At 47.1% G+C, this 14,688-nt stretch overlaps 1 protein-coding gene across 1 annotated transcript in view; it reads right to left on the bottom strand.

Annotated features, from left to right (window-relative positions):
- The window catches only part of LOC125939849 (uncharacterized), a 397,438-nt gene that overhangs the window by 197,567 nt on the left and 185,183 nt on the right, over positions 1 to 14,688 (bottom strand). The window lies entirely within an intron of this gene.

Genomic DNA, 14,688 nt, shown 5'->3' with positions numbered 1-14,688 from the left:
CTTTTTAATATGGTGTTATTCAGATCAATTTTCAACTCAAGCTAAGAAACATGCATGAATTGTGTGGATAAAGTGCCAACAAGTGTACCATACGGTAAGACAGCTGTTTTTACTGTTAAATCGGATTATCGATTGCCAACCAGTTGCTGTCTGCATTTTCTCATGCATAGATTATGTAACCTAAGTTGGAATATCGTTCTTATTGCACTTCATTATCTGGTTCTCCTTTTTGCACCAGTGTAGCCCTTCGTTATATTTATGTGTACTTTATTTGCATTGGAGGTTAAATTAAGTTCTAAATAAAAATACGCATGTGAGAACAGTGAAATAGGTTTAGACTAAGAACCTATTCACATATTATACCTTCTTGACTTGTGTTGGGGTGAATTGAACTTTTTCAGGAGTGACATGCTATTTTGGGGTGTCATTATAGCTCAGAGTGACATTGCAGTGTCATACACATGCAGCTGCAAGGTGCATATTGGGTGTTTCTTTAAAACTGTTTAGCTTGGTTGGCCATTTATTCCAGTTTAATAGTAAAGAGAACTGTCTTGTGTACATGGTGATTCTCTGCTGACTGATACATTTGACACTTCCAGAAGACAATAACAAAGTGTTGAAATATTGACTTTTTGTTGCTAACCTGCCCCATGCTTCTTGGCAGATTAGCTGAGGATTCGTTATTATTCTATTTTGTTTTTTCACCATATTAACTTTGCACTGTCAGCAAAAGTTTTATTGCGATAGCAATTATATGGACACTTCAACCGGATTTCTGCCGTCGGCGTCGCCATCGCCGTCGCCGTCGGCGTCGCCGTGAGGTTCCGTATAGATAAAATCTTCGCCGCGCGCCGTATGCCCCAGCGGAAGCGTGCGGGGACGCGCGCTATCACGGAGAGCGAACGCACTCAATCTCCCACGCGCAAGCAAGGAAGCGGAAAGCCAGCGCCGGAGGGAGCAGGGGGGGGGGGCACTTCTCTGCCAACAACCGCGATCGTCGCTCGTCCGCACAGTCTCTTATCTCTCCCACGCGCAAGCAAGGAAGCGGTAAGCCAGCGCCGGAGGGAGCGGGGGGGGGGGGGGGCGCACTTCTACGCTGCCAACAACCGCGATCGTCGCTCGCTCGCACCGTCTCTTATCTCCACACGGCTCTGACCTTTTGCGCTCAGTTTCCGTTGAAGCGATAGACCGCACGTACGTTCGCCGCTGCGGCGTATCCGCTTGCTGCCAGAGTTTTGACGGTCGTTGTCTGCAGTCATTCAGTGTGAGCTATTCATGTTTGTTTGTGCGCGCTCACACCACGCTTGTTCATTCAGTTAGTAATAGTCGGGCCACATTTTCCAACGCACGCTACACATGCAATGCTGCCCGGATCGGCAGTGCAGCGCTACTGATGTGTCCCTTCGCACGCGCTGCCCACGGGAAGCGCTTCTCATCAACACCACCGTTTCACACGCGCCTTCTCGTGGTCATCGAGTCTCTCGTCATGTCGGTCTACTTACGCCGCAGCACACCTCCTTACTTAATCAGCTCATGTTTATTTGACTCATTTTGAAAAGTGGCTCGACACTGCCAGCCAAGAGTCGAATGACTTAAATGGATTAGTTAATTTAGTCTATTTGCAAGAGTCCTGCACCATGCGTAACGCGACACAGATTAATGGAGTCATCAGACTCGACAAAAATAGTTACCTGACTCCAACAGTGGTCCTGTGACCCTTTATCTTGACTCGTCTGACTCATCTAGAAGAGTTAACTCCCTCAGCAGTAGTCTTGCAACCCTCTTAAAAGAGTCCAGGGGACTACAAGAAAAGAGTGTGCATGACTATTGCGTTAGGAGTTAAGTAACCACATTGTATACATCACAGATAGTCTTTGGACTCTCTGGCAAAAGAGAGTTCTAGTGTCTCCCCCAAAGTGTGTCATATATGTGGCGACTCCAGACTCCGCGAAAAGAGCAAAGGATACTCTTTTTTTCTTAGTGTGTGTCTCGCTGTCGTCTTTTCAGTCCAGAAGTCCCGGCCATATCTCTACGGGCGCCGATTCACGATCGTTACTGACCACCATTCACAATGTTGGTTGGTCTCCGCGACCCGTCTGGCCACCTTGCTCGATGGGCGCTATGTTTACACGAATTTGACTTTGCAGTCCGTTACAAGAGAGGCCGACATCATGCGGATGGCGATTGTCTTTCGAGGATCCCTCTACCAACAAGTGAATGTGATGCCGACAATTTCGATGAGTTGCTGGCCGCCATCGGCGACATTCTTTTTCCCGACCTGGCCGCATTCCGGGAAGAACAGCGGGACGACCGCAGCCTGGATGCCCTCTTCGCCTCAGCTGCTCAGCTGACAGGTAACAATGGCTTTGTCATCCAAGATGGCCTGCTCTACAAGAATTATGCGGCTGATGCTGCGCGCCTCCTCCTAGTGATCCCTAAAATTTTGAGAACCCAGGTGCTCCGTGCTACGCACGACGACTCGACCGCTGGGCACCTGAGTTTCACCAGAACATACCACCGCAATCAGGGCCGATTCTACTGGACCAGTATGTGACGGGATATAGAAAAACATGTGACCAATTGTAACAAGTGCCCGCAATTCAAGCGCCCCAATACTGCTCTGGGCGGACTCCTTCGCCCTGTAGCGCCAGCATCATCTCCTTCCGAAATGGTTGGAGTGGATCTTCTCGGACCATTCCCGCGGTCAACAAACGACAACCGTTATATTATAGTCTCCGTTGACCATCTGACGCGTTATGCTGAAACCGCAGTGATGCCAACGACGACGGTTCTTGATGTTTCAAGCTTCCTCCTATCCTCCGTGATACTGCGTCATGGACCCCTTGGTGTTATTGTGAGCGATCGCGGTCGCCAGTTCGTGGCCGACGTAGTCGAAAAACTGTTGCCTCTCTGTGCTAGCCAGTTTCGCCACGCGATCCCGTATCACCCGCAAACAAATGGTCTCGTCGAGCGCACTAACAGAACTTTGACCAACATGCTTTCGGTGTAGGTGGATTCCAGGCACAAAAATTGGAATGACATCTTGCCTTTTATCACATACGCCTACAACACTGCAAAGTATGAAACTACAGGCTACAGCACCTTCTATATTTTTTATGTCAGACCACCCCACAGCTTCCTTAGCACCATTCTACATTTTACTCCTGATGCGGACTCTTCCATTGCCCACACTCTCTGCCGCGCTGGGGAAGCACGCCGCATAGCTCAGCTCCATACGTTGGCATCCCAGGACCCCTCCAAGATCAGCTACAATTCATGACATAAGAATGTGTTGTACGACAAAGGAAATAGTAGTACAGCTTTAGACACCTCTTCGCAAGCGCAGCCTGTGCCAGAAGTTTCTGGCTCGTTACACCGGGCCTTTCGTCATCATCAATCGCCTAAGTGATGTGACCTTTTCGATTGCTCGTCTCGTTTCTAATGGCTAGTGGTATAAGAAGACGCAGATTGTTAACGCCGCTCGCCTGAAACGCTATCATCCCCGTTACTCCGAGTGGACGTAACAGTTACTCGCCCAGCGGGCTTCGTCTGTCAAGGGAGGTGTGTTACGCAAAAGCGACAGGAATGTTGGTGAAAGAGGAGAACGAAGTGCGCTTGTCTTTGTGGCCGCTCGGCGTTGGCGCGGCCCCCTTTTTATCAATGCATCCTTTAAATAAAACCATTCCATCGTAACAATATTCTTTGAATTTTCTAAGTTCCAGCTTGATCAAGGAATAGTTATTTAAACCAAGAGCGATTCCGAATAGATAACCAAGAACGCCAAAAGAAGTGCACACGAGTAGTGTAATGAAAAAGCGTTAAGACCTTCAGTTACTTGCTTTACCCTCGCAGCTGCACGTGTTAAGTGCCTGCTATAGGTGGACAAGGTTGGCAGTATATGTAATTGCACTTGCTTTCACAACATGCGTATGTACGCTATTTTAATGACACTAAGACCCTACCAATCTATATTCATACAAGATAATCACCAAAAATATATAAAGACTACTAATGGCTCGCTTTCCTCTCGCAACGGCACGTGTAAAGCGCATGCTATATGTCGACAAGGTTGGCAGTAAATGTCATTGCACTTGCTTTCCGAGCATGTGTATGTGCGATATTCGAATGACACTAAGACTCTACCAATCTATATTCATACAAGATAATCACCAAAAAATATATAAAGACTACTACTGGCTCGCTTTCCTCTCGCAACGGCACGTGTAAAGCGCATGCTAAAGGTTGACAAGGTTGGCAGTAAATGTCATTGCACTTGCTTTGCGAGCATTTGTATGTGCGCTATTTCAATGACACTATGGCCATACCAAGCTATATCCCAGGCAGCAAAATTACACGGGGCTGACTAAGGCCCATTTTGGTTTTGAGTCGGCACTGGCGGGGCCTGGGAAGCCCCGCTGTTGCCTCCGTAATGCCAGTACTGCCAAAAAAGGAAGGACAATAAGAGGTGAAATGCACAGAGGGTAACCAGGTTAAGTGTCCGGTTCGCTAGTCTGTACAGGGGGATGGGGTAAGGGCCGAAAAGATTAGAAAACAAGATAAGATTAAAAAGAAAAGAAAAAGAAACGCACCAGTCCGCACATTCTATAGTTTTTCGCTAAGTCCTGTTTCTTTTAAAAAGCGGACTAGCGCATTTAAAGCAGTTCTTTCCGACGTCGGCTGCGACCAGGTGCCAGGAATTCTGTTTTCCGTAAGGGGACGGCTGTCTATCTTGTCGAGCGTGGTGCTGAGGACTTTTCTTTGTGCATTACAATGACGACAATCATACAGAAGATGTGCTATCGTCTCTTGGCACCCGCAAGTTTCACAATCTGGACTTGTGGCCATTCCGATAAGGTAAAAGCTACTCTAAGCCTTAGGCGACAAATGAGAGTTACCTCTCATCGTGGCAAGTTATGTGGAAAGCGGAGCTTTAAATTAGGATACAGGGAACAGAGGCGCTGGTTTTTAAAGTTCGTTGAATTCCAGTGGGCTAACGTAAGCTCGGGAGAAAGCGCACGGAGATTTCCTGCTGCGTCTGTTCTGGACATAGGGATAGCGACGCAATCGGCACTGGTATGTGAAGATTGAGCGGCTGCGTCTGCTTGCTCGTTTCCAAAGATACCACAGTGACTTGGCAGCCATTGAAAGACGATGTCAACTGCCAGATGGTAAATTTCGCGTGTGTCTGCGACAGGTCGTTCGTGGGTTCCACGGCGTAGTGCAGAGACCAAACTCTGGAGGGCGGTCATGGAATCACAGAAGATAGACCATTTGTGGAGCGGTTCCTGATCGATAAATTTCATTGCTGCACACAGAGCTGTAAGTTCGACAGCCCTCGTCGATGTCAAGTGCGATGTCCGGAATTTTATCACTGCAGATTTTGTTGGGACAAATACTGCAGCTGCTGAACTGGAGTGCATGACCAATTCATCGGTGTAAACATCTAAGTGGTCACTGTCAGTACTTGCAAAGCCACTGTATCAGACATCCAGCGCTGGCCCTGGCTTGCCGGTAAAAGCCCTCTAATGGCTATGGCGGGCAGCGCAACTGGCTATCCCGGGCCAGCTTTGCCGTTAGAGTGCCGTCGTTGGCTGTACGTCTCCAAGCATTGGTTACCAACGTCCGTTCAAGGCTATAGGCATTACCACATTGTTTAGCAGTTCTTAAAGACCCGTCAATATCGGCTGGTCAAACAGAACGGCATGGTAATATTAGTTTCCCCGTAGCATTCGCTGGTCATTCATGAGTATATATGTTATACACCACGCAATATTGACTTGAATGTTTTACCGATAAGGGCCAACTGCGACGCCATCACTTGGGCCATTTTTTTCTTCTCACTAAATTATGTATGTTCTGCATAATTTTTTATTGCGATGGCTGTTTACTTTGGCGTAATTGTTTTTATTGTGTTGAATCGTTCGATTGGAGATTATTTACAAGTGGCGAAAGCGCACTGCGTTATAGCGCATCTATGTGCGCTTTCCGTGTGCGTCCTCGATAGGCGCAATAACAAATTTATGGAGGTATAGAATTAAAACGCATGTGCGCTTACATTTGCATGTTTAAATAGTTTTGCCTATAGGGAATTTCAAAATACTGCATAACTTTATGGTGCAATCATCTGTGCCACTTACCGGTAATGGCGTTGCTAGCTGAACTTCTGTAGCTGCAGCTACGAAGTTTATTGCTACTACAATGCAAGTCATTGTAGATGACTGCGCCCTATACTATTTTTCTGTATAAGAAGCATATCGAACTGCGTAGTATACTGTCTCGTGCTTCCCGCTTTATTATAAGCTTAGGTCCTTTCCCGGACAGCGCTGTCTAGCGGTGTTTTCTTTTCATGCTAGATGATTTTTCTTTAATTTTGTGTGACCAACTGGCACAGCAGGTGTAAATTCCTACCCACAGAAAGAATCGGGAAAGAACGAAGAGGCGCCGTGCTGAAGGAGAGTTTCTTCTTGGTACATATTTATAAAATAAAAAAAACAGCAAATACGAGTAGAAGGGATAAGAATGTGAGTCAAACGCAGCGCTAACGTATAGCGGAATGTTTATTTTGCGCCACGCCAGATATATCGACACTTAATAGAAGGGGGAAGGTGGAGAGGCTGAGTACAGAGCCAACGCCATGGCAGAAAGAGGCAGGGAGACGGAAGAGAAGCGGTTTGGTCGGACGAGCAACACCGACTACACAAGACGCGCTCCGTTGGAAGGGAACAACAACAACAACAAAACAGAGAGAGAGAGAGAGAAAACAACATCACGCCACGCCCTTACGAATCTTGACGGACGACTGCAAGTGGTGCAGCTACCTTCCTAATAAGAATTTAGGCAAAGGCACGTGCAAGGGGCACTAAGGACTGAGAACAAGTATAAGATTAAAGGAGATTAAAGGAAAATAGAATGGGAAAAGAAAGAAAGTGAACGCTACTGGATAAAAATGTAAGCTACTGAATAAAATTAATTTCTGGTTAAAAAATGAAATAAGCGTAATGACAAGAAACAAATACGAAAAAATTTTTTTTTCAAGTAGGTGATCTCTTTTTGTCAGAGGAACACAAATAGCTTCCTGACACACATTTCCCTCTCACACAGAAAATACCGTAGGCCTCGAAAATATCCCGCGTGTGTTGGCCTTGGTGTCGAAACGAAATGCTGCACCAACTGAATACGGGCCCGCGTCCGCACGACTGCAGTGCAAAGCCGGAATGCTGCTTGGGGCGGACTTGAGCGAGCTGGTCGTTTAAGCACCGCATCGTTCACCCGATATACGACCGACCGCTAGACAGTGGTACTTGGTTCACCCCTTCCCTGCGGCACAGAACAAAAACTGCAACGTGTTTCATGTCTCATGGTGCAGGCCCGCCCGACTACCTACCACATGGTGGGGGCATGCCCCAAAAACCCGGCCCCCCACCCCCATCCTTCCCGAGAGAGCTGGGAGGCTGCCCTGCTCGGCTGCTCGACCATACATGACCAATGTGCCCCAGTGGAACGAGCCCGCACTGCCGCACAAGCCACAGGGGTCCCGGAATAGGAACAACTCTCTCTTGGTACATTGCCGCAATCGATTTTTTTCACTCATCACTTGCTCAATCCATTAGCCTGCCCGCGACGAATTTATAACTCGAAGGAGCGTGCAGCGGCGTTCAATTGGGCATTAATGCTCTTTAAATACGAAGCATTTTATTGCGAAAATTTGCCACTTTGACAGTATCTATCTATCTATCTATCTATCTATCTATCTATCTATCTATCTATCTATCTATCTATCTATCTATCTATCTATCTATCTATCTATCTATCTATCTATCTATCTATCTATCTATCTATCTATCTATCTATCTAGCCGCGTACGTCTAGGGGCTGTCATGGTCGTTTCATTAACTTGGTATGTACAAAAATTGACATAGTATGAGAAGAGTGTATGACGAACATAAATGATAGGTTGTGACATGAATGCCATGACAAGCGTGTCATGTAGGTCATGAAACAGCCGCCTACGTCTTGGTGCTCTCCTGGCCATTTCGTTAACTTCCGAGGTACCAAAATAGGCATGGTATTACAAGAGTCTAGGACGAACATAAACGATAGTTCATGACATAAATATCATGGCATGTGTGTCATGTAGATCATGAAACAGCCGTATACGGCTTGGTGCTCTCATTGTCGTTTTGTTAACAGGTATGTACCAAAATTTGCACAGCGCATGGGATCTGCTGGTTTTTTTTATCTTATACGCTTTACGCGTTTATTTTCTACGAAATGCTTTTACTGTTTGCGCTGTCAGCCAATTGTGGGGCCAACATTCGGTCACGCCGCCGACTAGAACGGATTTTTCGCGCAACGAAGCTATTTGCAGGTGGCAAGGCAAAGGATGCCCGGCTTGCTGTGCTTCGATGGCGGCGGAGATGAGTTTTGTAGCAGTGGCGCGAAGTGCGTGTCTGCTATGTTGCAGTCGATCCATCGTCGATGCAGGACGCCTGTTTTCTTACGGATTTCATGACATTCAAGCATATGTTGAAGGTAGACACTCACATCCGTGGAATGCAATTTATTCATCAAACAGATGAAACTTATTCATCGCGCTGGCACGAGCCCTGGCATCACGGGTGCTCAACCTCTTTATCTACAGTTTTAGAGCGCAACCCTTAGGCGAGCGTTCCTGCCACGAGCCTTGGCGTAACCGAGCGAACGTGGACAGTGAAAGATGAAAGCGAACGCGGAGCATAGCGGGGAATGAAAGACGCGAGGAAGGAAGTGGAGGAGGAGGCTGCAGTGGAACCATAAGGTGAAAAGCGGAGGAGACTATGGCGAAAGAGTGAGAAGAAAAGAGTAGTTTGACGACGATAGCTACGAGATGGCGCCAGAGTAGCGCGCGCCGTCTGGGAGGTCTGTCGTCGGCGGCTGCTGTGAATCACCCCCACGCGTCACCCACGCGCTGGCTCTCGCGATCCGATTAGTCAGGCAGTCCCACCACACTTTGCTCCACTTGCAATGTGCCGCACGAGACAGATTTTCTGCGCAAGCCAATATATCACGAAATGAAAATGCGTTTAGAGCTGCGTTCAAATTTCAATTTAGGGAGTATCGTAATCTTCCGTGAATTTTCAATACTGGGTATGTGCGAGCGCTTATGTGTCACTATTGAATGAACCTCTTTCATCCCAACTTGGGTCACTGGGTATGAGAAACTAGGTATATCCGGCACTTTACTAAACCTAATTTAAGTGACTTCGGCACACTGAAGTGACTCACACTATGTGTGAGTGCACATGCGCCACTGGCTGTGGCACGCTTCAATGAACCTCTTTACAACTTGTCTAAGCGCGTATGTGCCGCTCTTCCATGAACGTATTACACCAACTTGGGTCACAAGGTAAGGCTGATTGAATATGTGCAGCTCTTCAAGGAACCTCTTTGATGCAAGCTTGGGTCGCTGGACATGAGCCGCTCTTAATTGACAACAAAAGATCTTTTAAGTTTTACCGGTTTTAGTCGGAGTCGTACGCGCATGATATGTATATTGTCAAGATACTATTTTCCAAGAGGATCGTCGCTGAAGAAGACGCTGATGAGCTGGCGCGCTTTCTCGGCCATATGGTTGACCGCTTGATCGCCTTGTAAATATACTGTAAATACGTTTGCCTGTTGTGTTTGCCTCCCCACAACATCTTGGTGGAAGTGCTGGGTATAACGCAAGATGGAGCTCCGCAGCGGCCGCCAAGTCGCCACTCTAGGCATGTCTGCTACAGCGGCGGCCGCCATGCCAACCGTCATCCTGGCTCCACCCCGTGACCCTGGGACCTTGTCTGGTACTGCTGGCGACGACGTCGACAACTGGATTCGACTGTATGAATGCGTAAGCGCAAATTACAGGTGGGACCCCACCATGATGTTGGCGAATGTCATATTTCATCTAAAGGGAACGGCGAAGGACTGGTTCGAACACAAGGAAGAGGAGCTGACAAGCTGGAGCGTATGTAACACTAAACTTTGCGAGTTGTTTGGCCAACCTGCAGGATGCTAGCGTGCCACCAAGCAAGAACTTGCCTCGCGCGTGCAGATGTACACCGTGTGGTACTTGACGTACATTTAGGATGTGCTAGACCTTTGCTGGAAGGTTGACGCCAAGATTACAGAAGCCGATAAGGTCGCGCACGAACTGAAAGGGATCACGGACGTTGCGGTTAACCTGATCGTGTTTAAAAACTCTTCGACAGTCAAAGAGATTATTACTGAATGACGACGCTTCGAAGATGCTAAAAGCCTATGTATCGCCCACCAATTCGGCCCCCTTCCGAACATGACAGCGACATCAACGTGTGAGGATGTTCGTATGCCGACTCAGCCTTCAACATCGGAGACTATCACCCGAATTGTTCGACGCGAAATCGAAGCCGGATCACCCGCACATTTAATGCGAGGAGAGCCCAGTGATGCACAACCTACAATATCCCTTATACAATCCGTTGTGCGTCAAGAACTGGCAAACGTGGGCCTTCATATCATCTGCTCTGTGAACCACCCTGACCCTGATCCTTCGGCCACCTTCAACCCTCTCCAACGCCATTATCCCACTCCAAATTATCGCGATCCGAATGCGTGGCGGACGCCTGACGACAAGCCAATTTGCTTTCGATGTGGACGTGTTGGACACATTTCACGATATTGCCGAAGTCTTCGGCCCTCGTCTTCCCGCCCCTGCTTTTCTAGCTTCCGCTATCCACCCCGACGTCAGCACCAGGTACCAAGCCAACCTGACCAAGAAACATCTGCCGAGACCACTACTAACACCGCCTATTACAGCCGCTCGCCCTCACCACGACGCCGACCTTCGATCTCGGTCACCTCCACCACGCCGTTACCCGTCCCCGTCTTACTCCCGGCGTTTTCCTTCGGGAAACTGACGGCTGCAGCTCCTGAAGATGCAGGTGCACGCTGCTATTCGGACCTGCCCTCCAATTCCTCTGTTAACGCTCCCTACCAATCAGAACCTGATCGACGTTGAAGTGGATGACCTACCTGTTACAGCTTTGATTGACCCCGGCGCCCATATTTCTGTTATGAGCACTCACCTCCGCCAGCAAAGTTATGACTGCCCCATAACGTGTTGTAACAATATATAAGCAAACCCCGTAACTATATATGAGCAATCTAGTTTGCATATATAAACACACGTTTCATGCAGGGACATCGCTGTCGCGGCTCTAGTTGGAGTATGCTTGTCCGCAGGATAGCGGTACAAGGTGGCTGGGTTGCATACACACCTTTTACATGACGCGTTTGGGTGGTTGTAAATGGGCGTGTCGATGTATTCTTCAATGCTAATTGCACTAGAGTCGACATTCATCGCGTGATGCTTTTGCCGGATTTATTTCGTCATTGAAGAGCGCCACATACGCCGTTGCACATGCTCTGATAACCACCTTGGCCTCAAAGAGATTAATTGAAGAGTGGCACATACCTAGTGGCCATACTGAGTAGCTCAAATTGACGTGATGTTTATTGAAGAGTGGCAGACGCCAAGTGGCACATACTCAGTGCTCCGAGTTGGCATAAAAGAGGTTCATAGAGCAGCGGTACATCACCTTTACCAGATATCCTGTGGCTAAAATTGTACCGACGGTTGGTTTCGAACCATGCTCTGTTAGCCCAGCAGCTCCTTACACTACCGATTAGACCAAGGACTACCCATTCAGAGTGAGCAAAGTTGCTGGGAAAGTGGTTAGAGACATAGATCGATTGAGTGGGTCCTTGGATGGAGTGTATCGTAGAGAACGCACGTCGGCCCAAACGAAACTAGATCTATTATGACTGCATCAGCAGGGACGCGATTGGAGAACGCTGTTCAGAATGCGCGTTCAGCTTCGCCTCACACGATTGGCCTAGTGCGCGCCAACGTCGTCAGTCGTGGGACGCGTGCACGCTTTTGGTGACGTCAAAGTGACGACATGTTCCTGTCAGTCATTTTTCAACCGAACACGTCGTCTGCTAGGAGCAGAACACGAATAGACGTGTTTCGTTCGACCGATCACGCGCTCGCTATGAGACCGGCTTCGCACTGCACGTCTGTTGGATTGAATTCTGTCGAAACGGTGACGGCGGCTACAAAATGGCATGTTCGGATCCAATCCATAGTCTAATTCGAGAAAGTGATGGTTGCAATGGCAGCTTTGGTTCTTGCGTTGGCGTTAGTCGAGGAGGAAGCTGAGTGGTTGGAGGTACGAAATGCGTTTGAAGAGGTGGCAGAAAGCGAATTCCAGCGTCGCTTTCATTTCTCGACACGAACAGTGAGTTGAACAGCACCTCTGACGCACCGCGGCCCTGGGGCCCACTCGGACATCGCGTTGCAACTTGTTTTTGCCTCTTGAAAAGTGCGCAACTGTTTCCCCCGTTTTTTTTTCGCTAAGCACGACAGCTAACGACCATGCAGAGAAGCTAATAATTGTAGTCGTCATACGTAATACTATTGGAAAACCTCTTTAAGCTTGAAAAGAAAAAAAAAACACTTTGTTTTTCGTATAAATCGTTTATTGTTATTATCCCTCGCGTCTTATCAGGCTTTTTTTCTCGTATATTCCAATCAGAATCCGACGCTATCACGTCTGTAGGTTGTGCTTAATTTGTAGTTTGCGATTTTTCTGACCGAATTTACTTTCAGAGATTCAATTTTGTTCCCTTACACCTTGCGCCACGCGAAGAGCCCGTCTGGTCAGGGTGGTTCGGGATGATGTGGTTTGGCATGACTTTTTTCACCAGACACTGACACAGACGCCGACACCGACACCAACGCCGGATTTTCTGCGACACGGGGCCCTTAACGCTATTGCGGTAAAATCGAATGCGGAAAAGCAGTTTCAAGCGGTCTGGGACTGTCAGGGACTCATAATCGAAGAAGCCCATTATGTATATGTTTCATCTTCTTTCAAATTGAATTTCAGTTGAAAGTCATAGCTTGTCTTCATTTGTTGAACCAAGATAAATCACCAACTAACCGGTTAGCAGGCTTTTTTTTATCTAAGACAACGCGCGTTTGTTTGATCTTCCCAACGAAGGAAACTTAATAACACTGTTTACGAGAGACGTTTTAAAATCTGAGGTCGTATTATCGATCAAGAACTCTCGAGAATACCTTAATTTTGGCGAGATTCAGCTGACTAGCGCTGAGCACATCCACAATTGAGAGCGAAAGCATTCGTGAGCAAGTGTCCATCAAGATGTTCTAAAACAACACGAGGAACACTGTCGCCCTTTGAAGCCTGTGCTTCCCGAGGTATTATTTCGAGGAGTTTCTGAAATTCGTAATTCCAGGTTTTGTTTACTGGAGTTTCGGCAAAGTAGCATATGACAAGTGTTATCATTCTTGCCTGTGCTTGGTCCAGCACTCAGCTTCGAGCAACACGCTGCAACACCGTCGTGAACGTTAAAACTGCATATGCGAAATGACGCCATGTCACTGCACAGTATCAGCATATGCGTTCATGATAAGATTGAATCTCCGTTACACATCTGCCACCTGCACCTGTTTGCTCAGTAGCGTTTAGTTATGATATTTTGATGTGTCTCATAAAAAGCTGTTTGTATTGTTATCGCTCTACATCTGTTTCTCTCTGGTCGCTGGAAAAGCCGTGCTTCCAGTGTGTTGGTAGCTACGGTAAGTGTCCACTATGTCCACTATAACCACTGCAATCACAATATGTTTTTTGCGACCTATTGCTTTTGGTAAATGCATCGTGTGCTTGTTCACTACTTTATTGGTGATATATATGATGGTGTAAATTGTGTTACGTCAATGTTATTGACTCCTACAAGAATTGTGAGCGTACCAATTTTGCTGCTTGTATAAGCTGTACCTTAATACTGGCGCCTAATACGGCCATAATTCCTGCATTGTTTGGCCTTTATCCTGTCGTATCTTCATCTCCACATCACAACAATTCTGTGTGAGTTCCATAAAATTATCGTCTTTCAATAGGTCTGTGACGTTTTTTTGCACATTAAATTTAATCGATATCTTTCCGAACCATTCAGTTTTTTGCAACAATGGAAGCACCTTTCGCAAATGTTTTGCTTCTTTTACGTGTGTAAGGGTTTCTTGTGGGCGTCCAACAAGTATGCCGTGTTCGTGACTACAGAGTCTGGAGTGGGGACGCCACACTGCATTGTGAAATTACCATTGCGCCTTGCTTTTGGCTGCAAGGTGCGACATACGAAAGGTAGGACACACAGGCACAAAGTGTGTGGCGCGTTGTGGTTTGTGTCATTTCCTTCTTTATTCTTATCTTGCGCCCAGAAATAAATTTCAGCTCATTCCACCAAATCGCTCAAGAAGTCCTATTACAGTCACTAAATTGAACTAACCAGCTGAAATAAAGCAAGAACTGCGCTTTACCAGCCTATGGCAGCCTAATGCAGGCTAAAATATCTAGCTCGTGAAAGTATATATGCTATTTTGTTTTACTAATTTCAATGCTCTCTTGTTGGTGTCACCAAAACCATGTGTATTTTGTTCACAAAATGCTGACTTGCCTTGCAAAAAATGTTAGCCATTTTTTCTTTATGTTCGGTTCTCGTAGACTCCTTCTACCAGACCACCAGGACAACATTAAGACCATAATCCATGCGTTCAATTTTCTACTCACCACAGTGATAAACACTGTGGTGAGTGTTTATGGTGTT

This window comes from Dermacentor silvarum, chromosome 9 (assembly GCF_013339745.2).
Source record: "Dermacentor silvarum isolate Dsil-2018 chromosome 9, BIME_Dsil_1.4, whole genome shotgun sequence".
Lineage (NCBI taxonomy): Eukaryota > Metazoa > Arthropoda > Arachnida > Ixodida > Ixodidae > Dermacentor > Dermacentor silvarum.
Note: the sequence above shows the minus strand (reverse complement) of the source record. Positions and strands in the feature narration are given on the sequence as shown.